This window comes from Phyllobates terribilis, unplaced genomic scaffold, assembly GCF_046119375.1.
Source record: "Phyllobates terribilis strain yellow unplaced genomic scaffold, ASM4611937v1 Scaffold_540__1_contigs__length_1147954, whole genome shotgun sequence".
Taxonomy (NCBI): Eukaryota; Metazoa; Chordata; class Amphibia; order Anura; family Dendrobatidae; genus Phyllobates; species Phyllobates terribilis.
The window spans coordinates 1,128,148-1,147,955 of NW_027363300.1; the positions used below are offsets into that span (position 1 = coordinate 1,128,148).

Here is a 19,808-nt window from a genome sequence, read left to right on the forward strand (position 1 = left end):
AGATCTAAAACGCGTGGATTGCAGCAGCAGCAAGCCGAAAAGTGCAGGCATGTGAGGGATCTAGAGGTTGACAGCATGTCTTCTTAACGGGAGTCCAGGTGGCCATCTCCACAAATGGACTTTTCAGAATCCTTGGGTGGCACCGTAGTCGGAAACCAATTCTGGTTATCGCTTCTCGGCCTTTTGGCTAAGATCAAGTGTAGTATCTGTTCTTATCAGTTTAATATCTGATACGTCCCCTATCTGGGGACCATATATTAAATGGATTTTTAGAACAGGGAGATGGAAAAAGAGCTTGCTCTGTCCACTCCACGCATTGACCTGGTATTGCAGTATCTCCAGGACCGGTGCACCCCTTCTTTAATGCAGTTTCTAAAATCAGAAAGAATTGAATTCAATGCTTTTTGTTCATTTTGCTTGTTTGTCGGATTTTGGGATGGACTCTTTGGCTTTGCTTTTCTTCTCCTCATTGGATTTTTCATGTTAAAAGTTGCAGAAGCCAGATGACAAGCTCATTTTGGTTCAACTTCAGCAACTGTGCATTGCATTGCCATGTAATGTAATGTAATGCAATGCTATCTATCTAGCTCTCCCTCTATACTTCCTTTTGGATAAACAGACATATTAGGCAAGCATTTTGGAGCTTTCACCTAAATAACTACAGGTGGTGAGATAAGCTGCACAATATAATTGACCTTTCAGTATATTGTTGCACACACACCATCTATTTAGCAAATGCCCTTGTTATCAACAGCAGCCTTTTAAACTCACCTGAGCTAACAGGTATGTGAGCTGGTTACTCTGCTGCGCTTAAAATTTCTTTTTTGGTTTGCTACAATGCCTTTTCTGAAACGTTGTCTCCCTCTGCTGGAACACTGACTTCTTTCATTTAATGCCTGCAGACTATAAAAGAGAAACCAACCCAAAAAGTTTGGTTGATTAGTCTGTGGCATTCTTTTAAACTGTTGCTTATGGCGGTCTCTGTGAGCTTCTCAGTGACATTCAGCCATCCAGGTATCCCGCTTGCAGTAGACGGAATGTGGCAATGGAACGCTGGCTGCGCGTGTCATAATAGGCTCTGAGCCTTTATATACCTGCGCACAGCAGCAGCCACCTTCAGTCTGCTGCTGGACAGCCAGCAGCAGCAGCAGCAGGAGAGGTAATTAATCAGCAACCCTCCTGCTAAGGGTAGACAGCTGCTCGTTCCACCCCCCCCCCCGCCTTAATTGGTTCTCCTCCCTTCCAACGGTGTTGAGGCGGGTGGGAACAGCCGGGGGTTGAGGGTACTGTGCTAAAAGAGGTGGAGTTATGCAGATCTAAAACGCGTGGATTGCAGCAGCAGCAAGCCGAAAAGTGCAGGCATGTGAGGGATCTAGAGGTTGACAGCATGTCTTCTTAACGGGAGTCCAGGTGGCCATCTCCACAAATGGACTTTTCAGAATCCTTGGGTGGCACCGTAGTCGGAAACCAATTCTGGTTATCGCTTCTCGGCCTTTTGGCTAAGATCAAGTGTAGTATCTGTTCTTATCAGTTTAATATCTGATACGTCCCCTATCTGGGGACCATATATTAAATGGATTTTTAGAACAGGGAGATGGAAAAAGAGCTTGCTCTGTCCACTCCACGCATTGACCTGGTATTGCAGTATCTCCAGGACCGGTGCACCCCTTCTTTAATGCAGTTTCTAAAATCAGAAAGAATTGAATTCAATGCTTTTTGTTCATTTTGCTTGTTTGTCGGATTTTGGGATGGACTCTTTGGCTTTGCTTTTCTTCTCCTCATTGGATTTTTCATGTTAAAAGTTGCAGAAGCCAGATGACAAGCTCATTTTGGTTCAACTTCAGCAACTGTGCATTGCATTGCCATGTAATGTAATGTAATGCAATGCTATCTATCTAGCTCTCCCTCTATACTTCCTTTTGGATAAACAGACATATTAGGCAAGCATTTTGGAGCTTTCACCTAAATAACTACAGGTGGTGAGATAAGCTGCACAATATAATTGACCTTTCAGTATATTGTTGCACACACACCATCTATTTAGCAAATGCCCTTGTTATCAACAGCAGCCTTTTAAACTCACCTGAGCTAACAGGTATGTGAGCTGGTTACTCTGCTGCGCTTAAAATTTCTTTTTTGGTTTGCTACAATGCCTTTTCTGAAACGTTGTCTCCCTCTGCTGGAACACTGACTTCTTTCATTTAATGCCTGCAGACTATAAAAGAGAAACCAACCCAAAAAGTTTGGTTGATTAGTCTGTGGCATTCTTTTAAACTGTTGCTTATGGCGGTCTCTGTGAGCTTCTCAGTGACATTCAGCCATCCAGGTATCCCGCCTGCAGTAGACGGAATGTGGCAATGGAACGCTGGCTGCGCGTGTCATAATAGGCTCTCAGCATTTATATACCTGCGCACAGCAGCAGCCACCTTCAGTCTGCTGCTGGACAGCCAGCAGCAGCAGCAGCAGGAGAGGTAATTAATCAGCAACCCTCCTGCTAAGGGTAGACAGCTGCTCGTTCCACCCCCCCCCGCCTTAATTGGTTCTCCTCCCTTCCAACGGTGTTGAGGCGGGTGGGAACAGCCGGGGGTTAAGGGTACTGTGCTAAAAGAGGTGGAGTTATGCAGATCTAAAACGCGTGGATTGCAGCAGCAGCAAGCCGAAAAGTGCAGGCATGTGAGGGATCTAGAGGTTGACAGCATGTCTTCTTAACGGGAGTCCAGGTGGCCATCTCCACAAATGGACTTTTCAGAATCCTTGGGTGGCACCGTAGTCGGAAACCAATTCTGGTTATCGCTTCTCGGCCTTTTGGCTAAGATCAAGTGTAGTATCTGTTCTTATCAGTTTAATATCTGATACGTCCCCTATCTGGGGACCATATATTAAATGGATTTTTAGAACAGGGAGATGGAAAAAGAGCTTGCTCTGTCCACTCCACGCATTGACTTGGTATTGCAGTATCTCCAGGACCGGTGCACCCCTTCTTTAATGCAGTTTCTAAAATCAGAAAGAATTGAATTCAATGCTTTTTGTTCATTTTGCTTGTTTGTCGGATTTTGGGATGGACTCTTTGGCTTTGCTTTTCTTCTCCTCATTGGATTTTTCATGTTAAAAGTTGCAGAAGCCAGATGACAAGCTCATTTTGGTTCAACTTCAGCAACTGTGCATTGCATTGCCATGTAATGTAATGTAATGCAATGCTATCTATCTAGCTCTCCCTCTATACTTCCTTTTGGATAAACAGACATATTAGGCAAGCATTTTGGAGCTTTCACCTAAATAACTACAGGTGGTGAGATAAGCTGCACAATATAATTGACCTTTCAGTATATTGTTGCACACACACCATCTATTTAGCAAATGCCCTTGTTATCAACAGCAGCCTTTTAAACTCACCTGAGCTAACAGGTATGTGAGCTGGTTACTCTGCTGCGCTTAAAATTTCTTTTTTGGTTTGCTACAATGCCTTTTCTGAAACGTTGTCTCCCTCTGCTGGAACACTGACTTCTTTCATTTAATGCCTGCAGACTATAAAAGAGAAACCAACCCAAAAAGTTTGGTTGATTAGTCTGTGGCATTCTTTTAAACTGTTGCTTATGGCGGTCTCTGTGAGCTTCTCAGTGACATTCAGCCATCCAGGTATCCCGCCTGCAGTAGACGGAATGTGGCAATGGAACGCTGGCTGCGCGTGTCATAATAGGCTCTCAGCCTTTATATACCTGCGCACAGCAGCAGCCACCTTCAGTCTGCTGCTGGACAGCCAGCAGCAGCAGCAGCAGGAGAGGTAATTAATCAGCAACCCTCCTGCTAAGGGTAGACAGCTGCTCGTTCCACCCCCCCCGCCTTAATTGGTTCTCCTCCCTTCCAACGGTGTTGAGGCGGGTGGGAACAGCCGGGGGTTAAGGGTACTGTGCTAAAAGAGGTGGAGTTATGCAGATCTAAAACGCGTGGATTGCAGCAGCAGCAAGCCGAAAAGTGCAGGCATGTGAGGGATCTAGAGGTTGACAGCATGTCTTCTTAACGGGAGTCCAGGTGGCCATCTCCACAAATGGACTTTTCAGAATCCTTGGGTGGCACCGTAGTCGGAAACCAATTCTGGTTATCGCTTCTCGGCCTTTTGGCTAAGATCAAGTGTAGTATCTGTTCTTATCAGTTTAATATCTGATACGTCCCCTATCTGGGGACCATATATTAAATGGATTTTTAGAACAGGGAGATGGAAAAAGAGCTTGCTCTGTCCACTCCACGCATTGACCTGGTATTGCAGTATCTCCAGGACCGGTGCACCCCTTCTTTAATGCAGTTTCTAAAATCAGAAAGAATTGAATTCAATGCTTTTTGTTCATTTTGCTTGTTTGTCGGATTTTGGGATGGACTCTTTGGCTTTGCTTTTCTTCTCCTCATTGGATTTTTCATGTTAAAAGTTGCAGAAGCCAGATGACAAGCTCATTTTGGTTCAAATTCAGCAACTGTGCATTGCATTGCCATGTAATGTAATGTAATGCAATGCTATCTATCTAGCTCTCCCTCTATACTTCCTTTTGGATAAACAGACATATTAGGCAAGCATTTTGGAGCTTTCACCTAAATAACTACAGGTGGTGAGATAAGCTGCACAATATAATTGACCTTTCAGTATATTGTTGCACACACACCATCTATTTAGCAAATGCCCTTGTTATCAACAGCAGCCTTTTAAACTCACCTGAGCTAACAGGTTTGTGAGCTGGTTACTCTGCTGCGCTTAAAATTTCTTTTTTGGTTTGCTACAATGCCTTTTCTGAAACGTTGTCTCCCTCTGCTGGAACACTGACTTCTTTCATTTAATGCCTGCAGACTATAAAAGAGAAACCAACCCAAAAAGTTTGGTTGATTAGTCTGTGGCATTCTTTTAAACTGTTGCTTATGGCGGTCTCTGTGAGCTTCTCAGTGACATTCAGCCATCCAGGTATCCCGCCTGCAGTAGACGGAATGTGGCAATGGAACGCTGGCTGCGCGTGTCATAATAGGCTCTGAGCCTTTATATACCTGCGCACAGCAGCAGCCACCTTCAGTCTGCTGCTGGACAGCCAGCAGCAGCAGCAGCAGGAGAGGTAATTAATCAGCAACCCTCCTGCTAAGGGTAGACAGCTGCTCGTTCCACCCCCCCCCGCCTTAATTGGTTCTCCTCCCTTCCAACGGTGTTGAGGCGGGTGGGAACAGCCGGGGGTTGAGGGTACTGTGCTAAAAGAGGTGGAGTTATGCAGATCTAAAACGCGTGGATTGCAGCAGCAGCAAGCCGAAAAGTGCAGGCATGTGAGGGATCTAGAGGTTGACAGCATGTCTTCTTAACGGGAGTCCAGGTGGCCATCTCCACAAATGGACTTTTCAGAATCCTTGGGTGGCACCGTAGTCGGAAACCAATTCTGGTTATCGCTTCTCGGCCTTTTGGCTAAGATCAAGTGTAGTATCTGTTCTTATCAGTTTAATATCTGATACGTCCCCTATCTGGGGACCATATATTAAATGGATTTTTAGAACAGGGAGATGGAAAAAGAGCTTGCTCTGTCCACTCCACGCATTGACCTGGTATTGCAGTATCTCCAGGACCGGTGCACCCCTTCTTTAATGCAGTTTCTAAAATCAGAAAGAATTGAATTCAATGCTTTTTGTTCATTTTGCTTGTTTGTCGGATTTTGGGATGGACTCTTTGGCTTTGCTTTTCTTCTCCTCATTGGATTTTTCATGTTAAAAGTTGCAGAAGCCAGATGACAAGCTCATTTTGGTTCAACTTCAGCAACTGTGCATTGCATTGCCATGTAATGTAATGTAATGCAATGCTATCTATCTAGCTCTCCCTCTATACTTCCTTTTGGATAAACAGACATATTAGGCAAGCATTTTGGAGCTTTCACCTAAATAACTACAGGTGGTGAGATAAGCTGCACAATATAATTGACCTTTCAGTATATTGTTGCACACACACCATCTATTTAGCAAATGCCCTTGTTATCAACAGCAGCCTTTTAAACTCACCTGAGCTAACAGGTATGTGAGCTGGTTACTCTGCTGCGCTTAAAATTTCTTTTTTGGTTTGCTACAATGCCTTTTCTGAAACGTTGTCTCCCTCTGCTGGAACACTGACTTCTTTCATTTAATGCCTGCAGACTATAAAAGAGAAACCAACCCAAAAAGTTTGGTTGATTAGTCTGTGGCATTCTTTTAAACTGTTGCTTATGGCGGTCTCTGTGAGCTTCTCAGTGACATTCAGCCATCCAGGTATCCCGCCTGCAGTAGACGGAATGTGGCAATGGAACGCTGGCTGCGCGTGTCATAATAGGCTCTGAGCCTTTATATACCTGCGCACAGCAGCAGCCACCTTCAGTCTGCTGCTGGACAGCCAGCAGCAGCAGCAGCAGGAGAGGTAATTAATCAGCAACCCTCCTGCTAAGGGTAGACAGCTGCTCGTTCCACCCCCCCCCCCGCCTTAATTGGTTCTCCTCCCTTCCAACGGTGTTGAGGCGGGTGGGAACAGCCGGGGGTTGAGGGTACTGTGCTAAAAGAGGTGGAGTTATGCAGATCTAAAACGCGTGGATTGCAGCAGCAGCAAGCCGAAAAGTGCAGGCATGTGAGGGATCTAGAGGTTGACAGCATGTCTTCTTAACGGGAGTCCAGGTGGCCATCTCCACAAATGGACTTTTCAGAATCCTTGGGTGGCACCGTAGTCGGAAACCAATTCTGGTTATCGCTTCTCGGCCTTTTGGCTAAGATCAAGTGTAGTATCTGTTCTTATCAGTTTAATATCTGATACGTCCCCTATCTGGGGACCATATATTAAATGGATTTTTAGAACAGGGAGATGGAAAAAGAGCTTGCTCTGTCCACTCCACGCATTGACCTGGTATTGCAGTATCTCCAGGACCGGTGCACCCCTTCTTTAATGCAGTTTCTAAAATCAGAAAGAATTGAATTCAATGCTTTTTGTTCATTTTGCTTGTTTGTCGGATTTTGGGATGGACTCTTTGGCTTTGCTTTTCTTCTCCTCATTGGATTTTTCATGTTAAAAGTTGCAGAAGCCAGATGACAAGCTCATTTTGGTTCAACTTCAGCAACTGTGCATTGCATTGCCATGTAATGTAATGTAATGCAATGCTATCTATCTAGCTCTCCCTCTATACTTCCTTTTGGATAAACAGACATATTAGGCAAGCATTTTGGAGCTTTCACCTAAATAACTACAGGTGGTGAGATAAGCTGCACAATATAATTGACCTTTCAGTATATTGTTGCACACACACCATCTATTTAGCAAATGCCCTTGTTATCAACAGCAGCCTTTTAAACTCACCTGAGCTAACAGGTATGTGAGCTGGTTACTCTGCTGCGCTTAAAATTTCTTTTTTGGTTTGCTACAATGCCTTTTCTGAAACGTTGTCTCCCTCTGCTGGAACACTGACTTCTTTCATTTAATGCCTGCAGACTATAAAAGAGAAACCAACCCAAAAAGTTTGGTTGATTAGTCTGTGGCATTCTTTTAAACTGTTGCTTATGGCGGTCTCTGTGAGCTTCTCAGTGACATTCAGCCATCCAGGTATCCCGCCTGCAGTAGACGGAATGTGGCAATGGAACGCTGGCTGCGCGTGTCATAATAGGCTCTGAGCCTTTATATACCTGCGCACAGCAGCAGCCACCTTCAGTCTGCTGCTGGACAGCCAGCAGCAGCAGCAGCAGGAGAGGTAATTAATCAGCAACCCTCCTGCTAAGGGTAGACAGCTGCTCGTTCCACCCCCCCCCCGCCTTAATTGGTTCTCCTCCCTTCCAACGGTGTTGAGGCGGGTGGGAACAGCCGGGGGTTGAGGGTACTGTGCTAAAAGAGGTGGAGTTATGCAGATCTAAAACGCGTGGATTGCAGCAGCAGCAAGCCGAAAAGTGCAGGCATGTGAGGGATCTAGAGGTTGACAGCATGTCTTCTTAACGGGAGTCCAGGTGGCCATCTCCACAAATGGACTTTTCAGAATCCTTGGGTGGCACCGTAGTCGGAAACCAATTCTGGTTATCGCTTCTCGGCCTTTTGGCTAAGATCAAGTGTAGTATCTGTTCTTATCAGTTTAATATCTGATACGTCCCCTATCTGGGGACCATATATTAAATGGATTTTTAGAACAGGGAGATGGAAAAAGAGCTTGCTCTGTCCACTCCACGCATTGACCTGGTATTGCAGTATCTCCAGGACCGGTGCACCCCTTCTTTAATGCAGTTTCTAAAATCAGAAAGAATTGAATTCAATGCTTTTTGTTCATTTTGCTTGTTTGTCGGATTTTGGGATGGACTCTTTGGCTTTGCTTTTCTTCTCCTCATTGGATTTTTCATGTTAAAAGTTGCAGAAGCCAGATGACAAGCTCATTTTGGTTCAACTTCAGCAACTGTGCATTGCATTGCCATGTAATGTAATGTAATGCAATGCTATCTATCTAGCTCTCCCTCTATACTTCCTTTTGGATAAACAGACATATTAGGCAAGCATTTTGGAGCTTTCACCTAAATAACTACAGGTGGTGAGATAAGCTGCACAATATAATTGACCTTTCAGTATATTGTTGCACACACACCATCTATTTAGCAAATGCCCTTGTTATCAACAGCAGCCTTTTAAACTCACCTGAGCTAACAGGTATGTGAGCTGGTTACTCTGCTGCGCTTAAAATTTCTTTTTTGGTTTGCTACAATGCCTTTTCTGAAACGTTGTCTCCCTCTGCTGGAACACTGACTTCTTTCATTTAATGCCTGCAGACTATAAAAGAGAAACCAACCCAAAAAGTTTGGTTGATTAGTCTGTGGCATTCTTTTAAACTGTTGCTTATGGCGGTCTCTGTGAGCTTCTCAGTGACATTCAGCCATCCAGGTATCCCGCCTGCAGTAGACGGAATGTGGCAATGGAACGCTGGCTGCGCGTGTCATAATAGGCTCTGAGCCTTTATATACCTGCGCACAGCAGCAGCCACCTTCAGTCTGCTGCTGGACAGCCAGCAGCAGCAGCAGCAGGAGAGGTAATTAATCAGCAACCCTCCTGCTAAGGGTAGACAGCTGCTCGTTCCACCCCCCCCCCGCCTTAATTGGTTCTCCTCCCTTCCAACGGTGTTGAGGCGGGTGGGAACAGCCGGGGGTTGAGGGTACTGTGCTAAAAGAGGTGGAGTTATGCAGATCTAAAACGCGTGGATTGCAGCAGCAGCAAGCCGAAAAGTGCAGGCATGTGAGGGATCTAGAGGTTGACAGCATGTCTTCTTAACGGGAGTCCAGGTGGCCATCTCCACAAATGGACTTTTCAGAATCCTTGGGTGGCACCGTAGTCGGAAACCAATTCTGGTTATCGCTTCTCGGCCTTTTGGCACGATCTATCAGGTTTACCTGTGTGGTCTTGCCTGTGAGGTGCTCTTGGTACCCTTTCTCTCGGCCTGGGGGGATCGTTCCTCTTCGGAGGGACTTAACCCCCCTGCTGCTATTGGGAGGAAGGATTAGTCCGGGAGCAACGGGAAGGGATCCCGTGAAGGCTTGCGCCTTTCAGAGAGAAGAGTCGGTACGTTCCTGAGTGAAGGATGCCGGCAATGCTCACATATTCATCGGGTGATGCCCGGATGCGGAACACCGTGAGGATTGAAGTTGGAGCAGCATCGAGGATGGAGAAGAATTTGGACTACATCTGCCATAGGATTCTTCTTGGAGTTCTGGAGTTTCGGCGGGAAGACATATTCTGCTTCCAGGACAACGAGTACAAGGGGACATACACCATCACCTTCAAGAGCCAGGGATGCTGTCAGCAACTCGTACAAAAGGTAAACGAGAAAAACTACTTAGATGAATTGGATGGACTAACCTTTTGTCTCTTGTATGCTTATGACGAGATCCCCATCGTGGTGCATTTCCCGAACCCCTTTGTGGAAGCTGCAGACATCTCGACCTACCTTACCCGCTATTGTGATGATCTGAGATACCTGGGTACTGTGAAGAACGCGGTAGGCTTCTGGTGCGGCAAGAGAAGGTATATGGCCCGTCTAAAGAGGGACCTTAGTGGAGTGGGAGGAATGCTACACCCTCCCTCAACCTTCGTAATCGGTAAGAGCAGAGGCTACTTATTTTATCCTGGAATGCCAGTATGTTGCAGGAACTGTGGACAAATGGGTCATACCCAAACGTCCTGCACGGGCAGGAAAGTAGACCGCTGCAATAACTGCAGCTGTTACGGACATTTAATGAAGGACTGTCCCGCTGGGAGGAAATGTAATCTCTGCGGTGAGGCGGGGCACATGTTCCGAGGATGCCCCAACAGGACCAGGACCAGGACCTACGCAGAAGCTGCATCTTCTGAAGCTGAGCCGATGCGCCCACCGGTCTTCACTGGCAGGCCGGCGTCGGAGGGCGGTTCGAAGGGCGAGAAGGCTGGGATGGAGCAGGGAGCCGGAGGCCCCTCTGGGGCGGCACCTGCATCGAACTCCCTTAACGATGGGCGGACCTCGCATGGACCGGAGCGGGGGGGTCCTCCTTCTGGGAGGGTATCCTCCGTATCGATGGTTCCCGATACCGATCCTGTTGGGCTGGAGGGTGGTGCCCCTGTCTGGTTGGCTACAGGGGACCACGCAGCGATGGCCTCAGGATCTTCCAGGGCGATTAGCCAGCCAGATGAGGGGGCTTTGCTTCTAGGTGGCGAACATCAGGAAATCTGTGTTGCTGATCTTGTCCTGATGGACCAGTCTCCCCCCCTGGAGGAGGTGGAGGAAGAGGAGGACTGCACCAGTGACCTAGTGGAGTCTGCCCCGAAAAAGAGACGGAATGTCGAAGCCCCAGCGTCTCCTGGAATGTGGCTGGGAACCGTGACCTACGAGGGGGCAACCGCCGGCTCACAGAATATCGAGTCGTTTGGGTCCTCTAGCCCGGATGTCCTGGAGCAATTTGATATACAGGGCTTTGAGTCAGGTGTCCTCATGGAAGATCCACCACCCTGACCTATGAATGCCCACATTAAGACTTGTCTCACTGAATGTGAGGTCATTAAAGAGCCCAGTTCGTAGGGCTGCTCTATTCAAGTATTTAGAAACCACTGACTTTGACATATGTTTATTACAGAAATGCGGGATACAACATGCACTAAATTATAATGATATCAAGACAGATTGGAGACTGGGGCCCTCCATCTGGTCTGGCTCCAATGACAACAAGTCAGCGGGGGTGGGCTTCCTCTGTCGTGGGAGAAATATTACTATAAATGCTGTCACAGAAATAGTACCAGGCAGAGTGGTTTTAGTGCATTTTAAATTTAATGGTTTTACCCTACGTGTAATGAATATTTATGCTCCCCCTGATAAGCAAGAGAGAATTAATTTATTTGGGATATTGCCATTGTACTGTACTGGGTCATCTCCCCTGATCGTAGGGGGTGATTTTAATTGTCTTTGTGCTAGTGAACAACGAGCAGGGGGTGACCCTTTACGCAAATTGGATAAGTCATGTCATCTATTGAAAGATTTTATAACTGATTTTAAATTATGCGATGCGTGGAGGTCACTCCTGCCGACGGACCCTGGTTATACGTGGTCCGGAAGAGGGGTGTCCTCCAGGATCGATTTTATTTTCCTATCAGATGATTTTAACCCTGTAAAATGTGTTTTAACATCAAATATATTTTCTGACCATAAGGGCTTGGAGGTGCATCTAGAATACCGGGATGAACAGAGGGTCAACAGGGGCCTCTGGCGTCTAAGTACTTACCTGCTGGAGGACCCTCTGATTCGACAAGACTTTGGTAAAGCCTATCAAGCCTGGCGGCGACAAAAACCTTCTGATGCCCCTATGGTAACCTGGTGGGAAAATTTGAAAAAAAAAGTCAGAATGTTTTTTATAAAAGCAGGGAGACGTAAAGCTAGAGAGAAAAAAAGATGTTTTAGTGATCTTAACACCAAACTACAAACACTTTTTAAATTCAAAGAGCTAGGGGTGGAGGTGGGAGATGATATTGCTAGCCTAAAAACTGAAATTCAGAACTGCATAGACACAAAGGGGAAAAAAATTATTTTTAACTCTAGAGTGCAGCACTTGGAGGAATGGGAGAAGTGCTCTCGCTTCTTCTTCAAAAAAGTCATGGATAAAAGAGAAGTGATCACAAATCTAGAGGGTGAAACATCTATGCAGGGAATGTTGAATGCTACTTTTAACTTTTATAAGCATCTTTTTAGTAAAAAGTGTATAGATGAGTCCTTTTTATCTGATGCTCTTAATGATCTCGATTTTAAGTTAAATTTTACAGACCAGGAGTTTTTAGAACGCGATATTGTTTTAGAGGAATTATTTTATGTTTTTAAAAGTTTCTCTAAGGGTAAAGCACCTGGGTGTGACGGACTACCTGTAGAATTTTACCTTACTTTTTGGGACATTTTAAAAGAGGACCTTTTTATGCTTTTTAAAGAAGTTTTTATTTGTGAACAGTTGCCATTTTCGTGGAGGAGAGGAGTGGTGTCTTTGATATATAAAAAAGGTGACCGCAGTGCTCTAGCGAATTGGAGACCCATAACTCTCCTAAATGTTGATTACAAGGTACTTGCTAAGGTGGTTGCAGACCGGCTCAGGAGTGTCATTGCCAAACTAATCCAGCCTGAGCAGGTTTGTAGTGTACCAGGCAGAAGTATTTCAGAGGTTTTAAACGTATTAAGGGATGTAATTTGGTATTCCAGAGACCGGGGTCAAAATGTAGCTCTTTTAGCCCTAGATTTTGAAAAAGCTTTCGATAGAGTCTCTCATAGATTTCTTTTTAGAGTTTTAAAAAGAATGGGTATCCCTAATATGCTTTTAAATTGTATTAAGATTTTATATAAAAATTGTTTTAGTCAAATTTCTCTTAATGGCTTTTTAACAGATGGAGTTCCCCTTGAGTCCGGAGTGAAGCAGGGATGCCCCTTGTCGCCCATCCTGTTCATCTGCGCCATGGAGCCCCTGCTGAGCGCAATAAGGAAAGACAAAGTGATTAGAGGGGTTCCTGTTCCAGGCGGAGGTGGCAGTGATGTGAGAGTCTTTGGCTACATGGATGACGTGACGGTTGTGTGCGTGGACCCTGCTTCCCTCCGGAGGGCGGTGTTGCGCATTGATTTTTTTTCCCAGGCATCCGGTTTTAAACTTAATTTAAATAAATCTGAATGTCTGACTTTGGGATCCTGGGACACCGCCCAACTCCCGCAGCTCACTATAAAACGAGACAATGTAAAAATTCTTGGAGTTGTTTTTAACGAGGAGAATGTGGGAACTCAAAGCTGGGAGAATGTCATAGAAAAAATGTCAAAGAAAATATCATTTTGGGGTTTGAGGTCCCTAACAATGGAGGGGAAAATTTTAATTATAAAATCAGTGTTGTTACCCCTCATACTGTATATAGCTATGGTGTACCCCCCCTCTGATGTTTTAATTAAAAAAATGACTAGGATGATCTTTATGTTTTTATGGAACTCCAAAATGGAAAAATTAAGGCGAGAAATAATGAGGAAGTATAAAATGAACGGCGGAAGGGATGTCCCCGATTTACATATTTATTTGTATTTAAATTATTTCTGCTTTTGTTTCAAACATTTTAATGGTAATAGTGCGCTAAGTTATTTTTTAAAATATACTTGTGGGATGATTTTTAAAAGATGGTTTAAGTTGTCGTTGAATTCCCCTGTTTTACTATGCCCCCCCAAACACCAAGCAATCTTAGAAAAGACTGTTCGATTTTATAGCCTTGGTGATTTTAATATGGACATTTTTAAAGACCGCAAGAAGCTTTTATCTTTTCTGAGGAGGAATGAAGATGTGACCCCCATAGTAAATTTCTCAGAAGAGAGATCGAAGCAAGTTTGGAAGAATGTCTTCGGGAAATTCTTAGCAAATGGACATAAGGACATCGCATGGATGGTGGTCCACCAGTGCCTCCCCACCAGAGAGTTTCAACACAGGAGAGGCCTGGTGGCCAGAGCCAAATGCCCCAGAGACTCATGTGTTAATGACGAAACCACCTTGCACCTTATGTGGAATTGCCCATTTGCACAGGAACTTTGGCACAAAGTTGGGATTCTTTTAAAATGGACTTGCGGTTTAAGAGATTTTAACCATGAATATGTTTTATATGGCCTTTTTAAATGTCCGACGCCTCAACAGTATTGTATATGTTGGTGTTTGATTAACTGTTTTAAAGACGCCCTTTGGAAGGCACGCAATATCTTACTTTTTAAACGTGATGCTATTTCTGTGAAGGATTGTCTTAAAATTGCTTTTAGCCAGATGTATATTTATTACTTGAGGGATGTCAAATGTATTGGGAGGAGGGATGCTAATCGTATATGGGGTTTTTATGGGTGGAATTCTGTGTTTTAATAATGTACTGTTTGTGTTGTTGTTTTTGATTGTAAACCATCTTTTACGCACTTAATAAATTATGTTGAAACCTGATCTGTTCTTATCAGTTTAATATCTGATACGTCCCCTATCTGGGGACCATATATTAAATGGATTTTTAGAACAGGGAGATGGAAAAAGAGCTTGCTCTGTCCACTCCACGCATTGACCTGGTATTGCAGTATCTCCAGGACCGGTGCACCCCTTCTTTAATGCAGTTTCTAAAATCAGAAAGAATTGAATTCAATGCTTTTTGTTCATTTTGCTTGTTTGTCGGATTTTGGGATGGACTCTTTGGCTTTGCTTTTCTTCTCCTCATTGGATTTTTCATGTTAAAAGTTGCAGAAGCCAGATGACAAGCTCATTTTGGTTCAACTTCAGCAACTGTGCATTGCATTGCCATGTAATGTAATGTAATGCAATGCTATCTATCTAGCTCTCCCTCTATACTTCCTTTTGGATAAACAGACATATTAGGCAAGCATTTTGGAGCTTTCACCTAAATAACTACAGGTGGTGAGATAAGCTGCACAATATAATTGACCTTTCAGTATATTGTTGCACACACACCATCTATTTAGCAAATGCCCTTGTTATCAACAGCAGCCTTTTAAACTCACCTGAGCTAACAGGTATGTGAGCTGGTTACTCTGCTGCGCTTAAAATTTCTTTTTTGGTTTGCTACAATGCCTTTTCTGAAACGTTGTCTCCCTCTGCTGGAACACTGACTTCTTTCATTTAATGCCTGCAGACTATAAAAGAGAAACCAACCCAAAAAGTTTGGTTGATTAGTCTGTGGCATTCTTTTAAACTGTTGCTTATGGCGGTCTCTGTGAGCTTCTCAGTGACATTCAGCCATCCAGGTATCCCGCCTGCAGTAGACGGAATGTGGCAATGGAACGCTGGCTGCGCGTGTCATAATAGGCTCTGAGCCTTTATATACCTGCGCACAGCAGCAGCCACCTTCAGTCTGCTGCTGGACAGCCAGCAGCAGCAGCAGCAGGAGAGGTAATTAATCAGCAACCCTCCTGCTAAGGGTAGACAGCTGCTCGTTCCACCCCCCCCCCCACCTTAATTGGTTCTCCTCCCTTCCAACGGTGTTGAGGCGGGTGGGAACAGCCGGGGGTTGAGGGTACTGTGCTAAAAGAGGTGGAGTTATGCAGATCTAAAACGCGTGGATTGCAGCAGCAGCAAGCCGAAAAGTGCAGGCATGTGAGGGATCTAGAGGTTGACAGCATGTCTTCTTAACGGGAGTCCAGGTGGCCATCTCCACAAATGGACTTTTCAGAATCCTTGGGTGGCACCGTAGTCGGAAACCAATTCTGGTTATCGCTTCTCGGCCTTTTGGCTAATATCAAGTGTAGTATCTGTTCTTATCAGTTTAATATCTGATACGTCCCCTATCTGGGGACCATATATTAAATGGATTTTTAGAACAGGGAGATGGAAAAAGAGCTTGCTCTGTCCACTCCACGCATTGACCTGGTATTGCAGTATCTCCAGGACCGGTGCACCCCTTCTTTAATGCAGTTTCTAAAATCAGAAAGAATTGAATTCAATGCTTTTTGTTCATTTTGCTTGTTTGTCGGATTTTGGGATGGACTCTTTGGCTTTGCTTTTCTTCTCCTCATTGGATTTTTCATGTTAAAAGTTGCAGAAGCCAGATGACAAGCTCATTTTGGTTCAACTTCAGCAACTGTGCATTGCATTGCCATGTAATGTAATGTAATGCAATGCTATCTATCTAGCTCTCCCTCTATACTTCCTTTTGGATAAACAGACATATTAGGCAAGCATTTTGGAGCTTTCACCTAAATAACTACAGGTGGTGAGATAAGCTGCACAATATAATTGACCTTTCAGTATATTGTTGCACACACACCATCTATTTAGCAAATGCCCTTGTTATCAACAGCAGCCTTTTAAACTCACCTGAGCTAACAGGTATGTGAGCTGGTTACTCTGCTGCGCTTAAAATTTCTTTTTTGGTTTGCTACAATGCCTTTTCTGAAACGTTGTCTCCCTCTGCTGGAACACTGACTTCTTTCATTTAATGCCTGCAGACTATAAAAGAGAAACCAACCCAAAAAGTTTGGTTGATTAGTCTGTGGCATTCTTTTAAACTGTTGCTTATGGCGGTCTCTGTGAGCTTCTCAGTGACATTCAGCCATCCAGGTATCCCGCCTGCAGTAGATGGAATGTGGCAATGGAACGCTGGCTGCGCGTGTCATAATAGGCTCTGAGCCTTTATATACCTGCGCACAGCAGCAGCCACCTTCAGTCTGCTGCTGGACAGCCAGCAGCAGCAGCAGCAGGAGAGGTAATTAATCAGCAACCCTCCTGCTAAGGGTAGACAGCTGCTCGTTCCACCCCCCCCCCCGCCTTAATTGGTTCTCCTCCCTTCCAACGGTGTTGAGGCGGGTGGGAACAGCCGGGGGTTGAGGGTACTGTGCTAAAAGAGGTGGAGTTATGCAGATCTAAAACGCGTGGATTGCAGCAGCAGCAAGCCGAAAAGTGCAGGCATGTGAGGGATCTAGAGGTTGACAGCATGTCTTCTTAACGGGAGTCCAGGTGGCCATCTCCACAAATGGACTTTTCAGAATCCTTGGGTGGCACCGTAGTCGGAAACCAATTCTGGTTATCGCTTCTCGGCCTTTTGGCTAAGATCAAGTGTAGTATCTGTTCTTATCAGTTTAATATCTGATACGTCCCCTATCTGGGGACCATATATTAAATGGATTTTTAGAACAGGGAGATGGAAAAAGAGCTTGCTCTGTCCACTCCACGCATTGACCTGGTATTGCAGTATCTCCAGGACCGGTGCACCCCTTCTTTAATGCAGTTTCTAAAATCAGAAAGAATTGAATTCAATGCTTTTTGTTCATTTTGATTGTTTGTCGGATTTTGGGATGGACTCTTTGGCTTTGCTTTTCTTCTCCTCATTGGATTTTTCATGTTAAAAGTTGCAGAAGCCAGATGACAAGCTCATTTTGGTTCAACCTCAGCAACTGTGCATTGCATTGCCATGTAATGTAATGTAATGCAATGCTATCTATCTAGCTCTCCCTCTATACTTCCTTTTGGATAAACAGACATATTAGGCAAGCATTTTGGAGCTTTCACCTAAATAACTACAGGTGGTGAGATAAGCTGCACAATATAATTGACCTTTCAGTATATTGTTGCACACACACCATCTATTTAGCAAATGCCCTTGTTGTCAACAGCAGCCTTTTAAACTCACCTGAGCTAACAGGTATGTGAGCTGGTTACTCTGCTGCGCTTAAAATTTCTTTTTTGGTTTGCTACAATGCCTTTTCTGAAACGTTGTCTCCCTCTGCTGGAACACTGACTTCTTTCATTTAATGCCTGCAGACTATAAAAGAGAAACCAAACCAAAAAGTTTGGTTGATTAGTCTGTGGCATTCTTTTAAACTGTTGCTTATGGCGGTCTCTGTGAGCTTCTCAGTGACATTCAGCCATCCAGGTATCCCGCCTGCAGTAGACGGAATGTGGCAATGGAACGCTGGCTGCGCGTGTCATAATAGGCTCTGAGCCTTTATATACCTGCGCACAGCAGCAGCCACCTTCAGTCTGCTGCTGGACAGCCAGCAGCAGCAGCAGCAGGAGAGGTAATTAATCAGCAACCCTCCTGCTAAGGGTAGACAGCTGCTCGTTCCACCCCCACCCCCCGCCTTAATTGGTTCTCCTCCCTTCCAACGGTGTTGAGGCGGGTGGGAACAGCCGGGGGTTGAGGGTACTGTGCTAAAAGAGGTGGAGTTATGCAGATCTAAAACGCGTGGATTGCAGCAGCAGCAAGCCGAAAAGTGCAGGCATGTGAGGGATCTAGAGGTTGACAGCATGTCTTCTTAACGGGAGTCCAGGTGGCCATCTCCACAAATGGACTTTTCAGAATCCTTGGGTGGCACCGTAGTCGGAAACCAATTCTGGTTATCGCTTCTCGGCCTTTTGGCTAAGATCAAGTGTAGTATCTGTTCTTATCAGTTTAATATCTGATACGTCCCCTATCTGGGGACCATATATTAAATGGATTTTTAGAACAGGGAGATGGAAAAAGAGCTTGCTCTGTCCACTCCACGCATTGACCTGGTATTGCAGTATCTCCAGGACCGGTGCACCCCTTCTTTAATGCAGTTTCTAAAATCAGAAAGAATTGAATTCAATGCTTTTTGTTCATTTTGCTTGTTTGTCGGATTTTGGGATGGACTCTTTGGCTTTGCTTTTCTTCTCCTCATTGGATTTTTCATGTTAAAAGTTGCAGAAGCCAGATGACAAGCTCATTTTGGTTCAACTTCAGCAACTGTGCATTGCATTGCCATGTAATGTAATGCAATGCTATCTATCTAGCTCTCCCTCTATACTTCCTTTTGGATAAACAGACATATTAGGCAAGCATTTTGGAGCTTTCACCTAAATAACTACAGGTGGTGAGATAAGCTGCACAATATAATTGACCTTTCAGTATATTGTTGCACACACACCATCTATTTAGCAAATGCCCTTGTTATCAACAGCAGCCTTTTAAACTCACCTGAGCTAACAGGTATGTGAGCTGGTTACTCTGCTGCGCTTAAAATTTCTTTTTTGGTTTGCTACAATGCCTTTTCTGAAACGTTGTCTCCCTCTGCTGGAACACTGACTTCTTTCATTTAATGCCTGCAGACTATAAAAGAGAAACCAACCCAAAAAGTTTGGTTGATTAGTCTGTGGCATTCTTTTAAACTGTTGCTTATGGCGGTCTCTGTGAGCTTCTCAGTGACATTCAGCCATCCAGGTATCCCGCCTGCAGTAGACGGAATGTGGCAATGGAACGCTGGCTGCGCGTGTCATAATAGGCTCTGAGCCTTTATATACCTGCGCACAGCAGCAGCCACCTTCAGTCTGCTGCTGGACAGCCAGCAGCAGCAGCAGCAGGAGAGGTAATTAATCAGCAACCCTCCTGCTAAGGGTAGACAGCTGCTCGTTCCACCCCCCCCCCGCCTTAATTGGTTCTCCTCCCTTCCAACGGTGTTGAGGCGGGTGGGAACAGCCGGGGGTTGAGGGTACTGTGCTAAAAGAGGTGGAGTTATGCAGATCTAAAACGCGTGGATTGCAGCAGCAGCAAGCCGAAAAGTGCAGGCATGTGAGGGATCTAGAGGTTGACAGCATGTCTTCTTAACGGGAGTCCAGGTGGCCATCTCCACAAATGGACTTTTCAGAATCCTTGGGTGGCACCGTAGTCGGAAACCAATTCTGGTTATCGCTTCTCGGCCTTTTGGCTAAGATCAAGTGTAGTATCTGTTCTTATCAGTTTAATATCTGATACGTCCCCTATCTGGGGACCATATATTAAATGGATTTTTAGAACAGGGAGATGGAAAAAGAGCTTGCTCTGTCCACTCCACGCATTGACCTGGTATTGC

At 44.9% G+C, this 19,808-nt stretch overlaps 11 non-coding genes and 1 pseudogene across 11 annotated transcripts; all 12 read left to right on the top strand.

Moving 5' to 3' along the window:
• Positions 1-167: 167 nt before the first annotated feature.
• Positions 168-358, top strand: LOC141233052 (U2 spliceosomal RNA). The gene has a single exon (XR_012299218.1). It is a non-coding gene; the product is annotated as a U2 spliceosomal RNA (small nuclear RNA).
• A 1,121-nt stretch (positions 359-1,479) lies between these two features.
• On the top strand, positions 1,480-1,670 carry LOC141233054 (U2 spliceosomal RNA). Its single transcript, XR_012299219.1, has one exon. It is a non-coding gene; the product is annotated as a U2 spliceosomal RNA (small nuclear RNA).
• Positions 1,671-2,789: 1,119 nt separating this feature from the next.
• LOC141232380 (U2 spliceosomal RNA) lies at positions 2,790-2,980 on the top strand. The gene has a single exon (XR_012298633.1). It is a non-coding gene; the product is annotated as a U2 spliceosomal RNA (small nuclear RNA).
• Positions 2,981-4,098: 1,118 nt separating this feature from the next.
• LOC141233055 (U2 spliceosomal RNA) lies at positions 4,099-4,289 on the top strand. The gene has a single exon (XR_012299220.1). It is a non-coding gene; the product is annotated as a U2 spliceosomal RNA (small nuclear RNA).
• A 1,119-nt stretch (positions 4,290-5,408) lies between these two features.
• On the top strand, positions 5,409-5,599 carry LOC141233056 (U2 spliceosomal RNA). Its single transcript, XR_012299221.1, has one exon. It is a non-coding gene; the product is annotated as a U2 spliceosomal RNA (small nuclear RNA).
• A 1,121-nt stretch (positions 5,600-6,720) lies between these two features.
• Positions 6,721-6,911, top strand: LOC141233058 (U2 spliceosomal RNA). The gene has a single exon (XR_012299223.1). It is a non-coding gene; the product is annotated as a U2 spliceosomal RNA (small nuclear RNA).
• Positions 6,912-8,031: 1,120 nt separating this feature from the next.
• Positions 8,032-8,222, top strand: LOC141233059 (U2 spliceosomal RNA). Its single transcript, XR_012299224.1, has one exon. It is a non-coding gene; the product is annotated as a U2 spliceosomal RNA (small nuclear RNA).
• A 6,180-nt stretch (positions 8,223-14,402) lies between these two features.
• On the top strand, positions 14,403-14,592 carry LOC141232514 (U2 spliceosomal RNA). The gene has a single exon (XR_012298759.1). It is a non-coding gene; the product is annotated as a U2 spliceosomal RNA (small nuclear RNA).
• Positions 14,593-15,713: 1,121 nt separating this feature from the next.
• LOC141232448 (U2 spliceosomal RNA) lies at positions 15,714-15,904 on the top strand. The gene has a single exon (XR_012298699.1). It is a non-coding gene; the product is annotated as a U2 spliceosomal RNA (small nuclear RNA).
• A 1,121-nt stretch (positions 15,905-17,025) lies between these two features.
• LOC141233060 (U2 spliceosomal RNA) lies at positions 17,026-17,216 on the top strand. Its single transcript, XR_012299225.1, has one exon. It is a non-coding gene; the product is annotated as a U2 spliceosomal RNA (small nuclear RNA).
• A 1,122-nt stretch (positions 17,217-18,338) lies between these two features.
• Positions 18,339-18,529, top strand: LOC141233061 (U2 spliceosomal RNA). Its single transcript, XR_012299226.1, has one exon. It is a non-coding gene; the product is annotated as a U2 spliceosomal RNA (small nuclear RNA).
• A 1,115-nt stretch (positions 18,530-19,644) lies between these two features.
• LOC141232464 (U2 spliceosomal RNA) lies at positions 19,645-19,808 on the top strand (annotated as a pseudogene; the record flags this gene model as incomplete).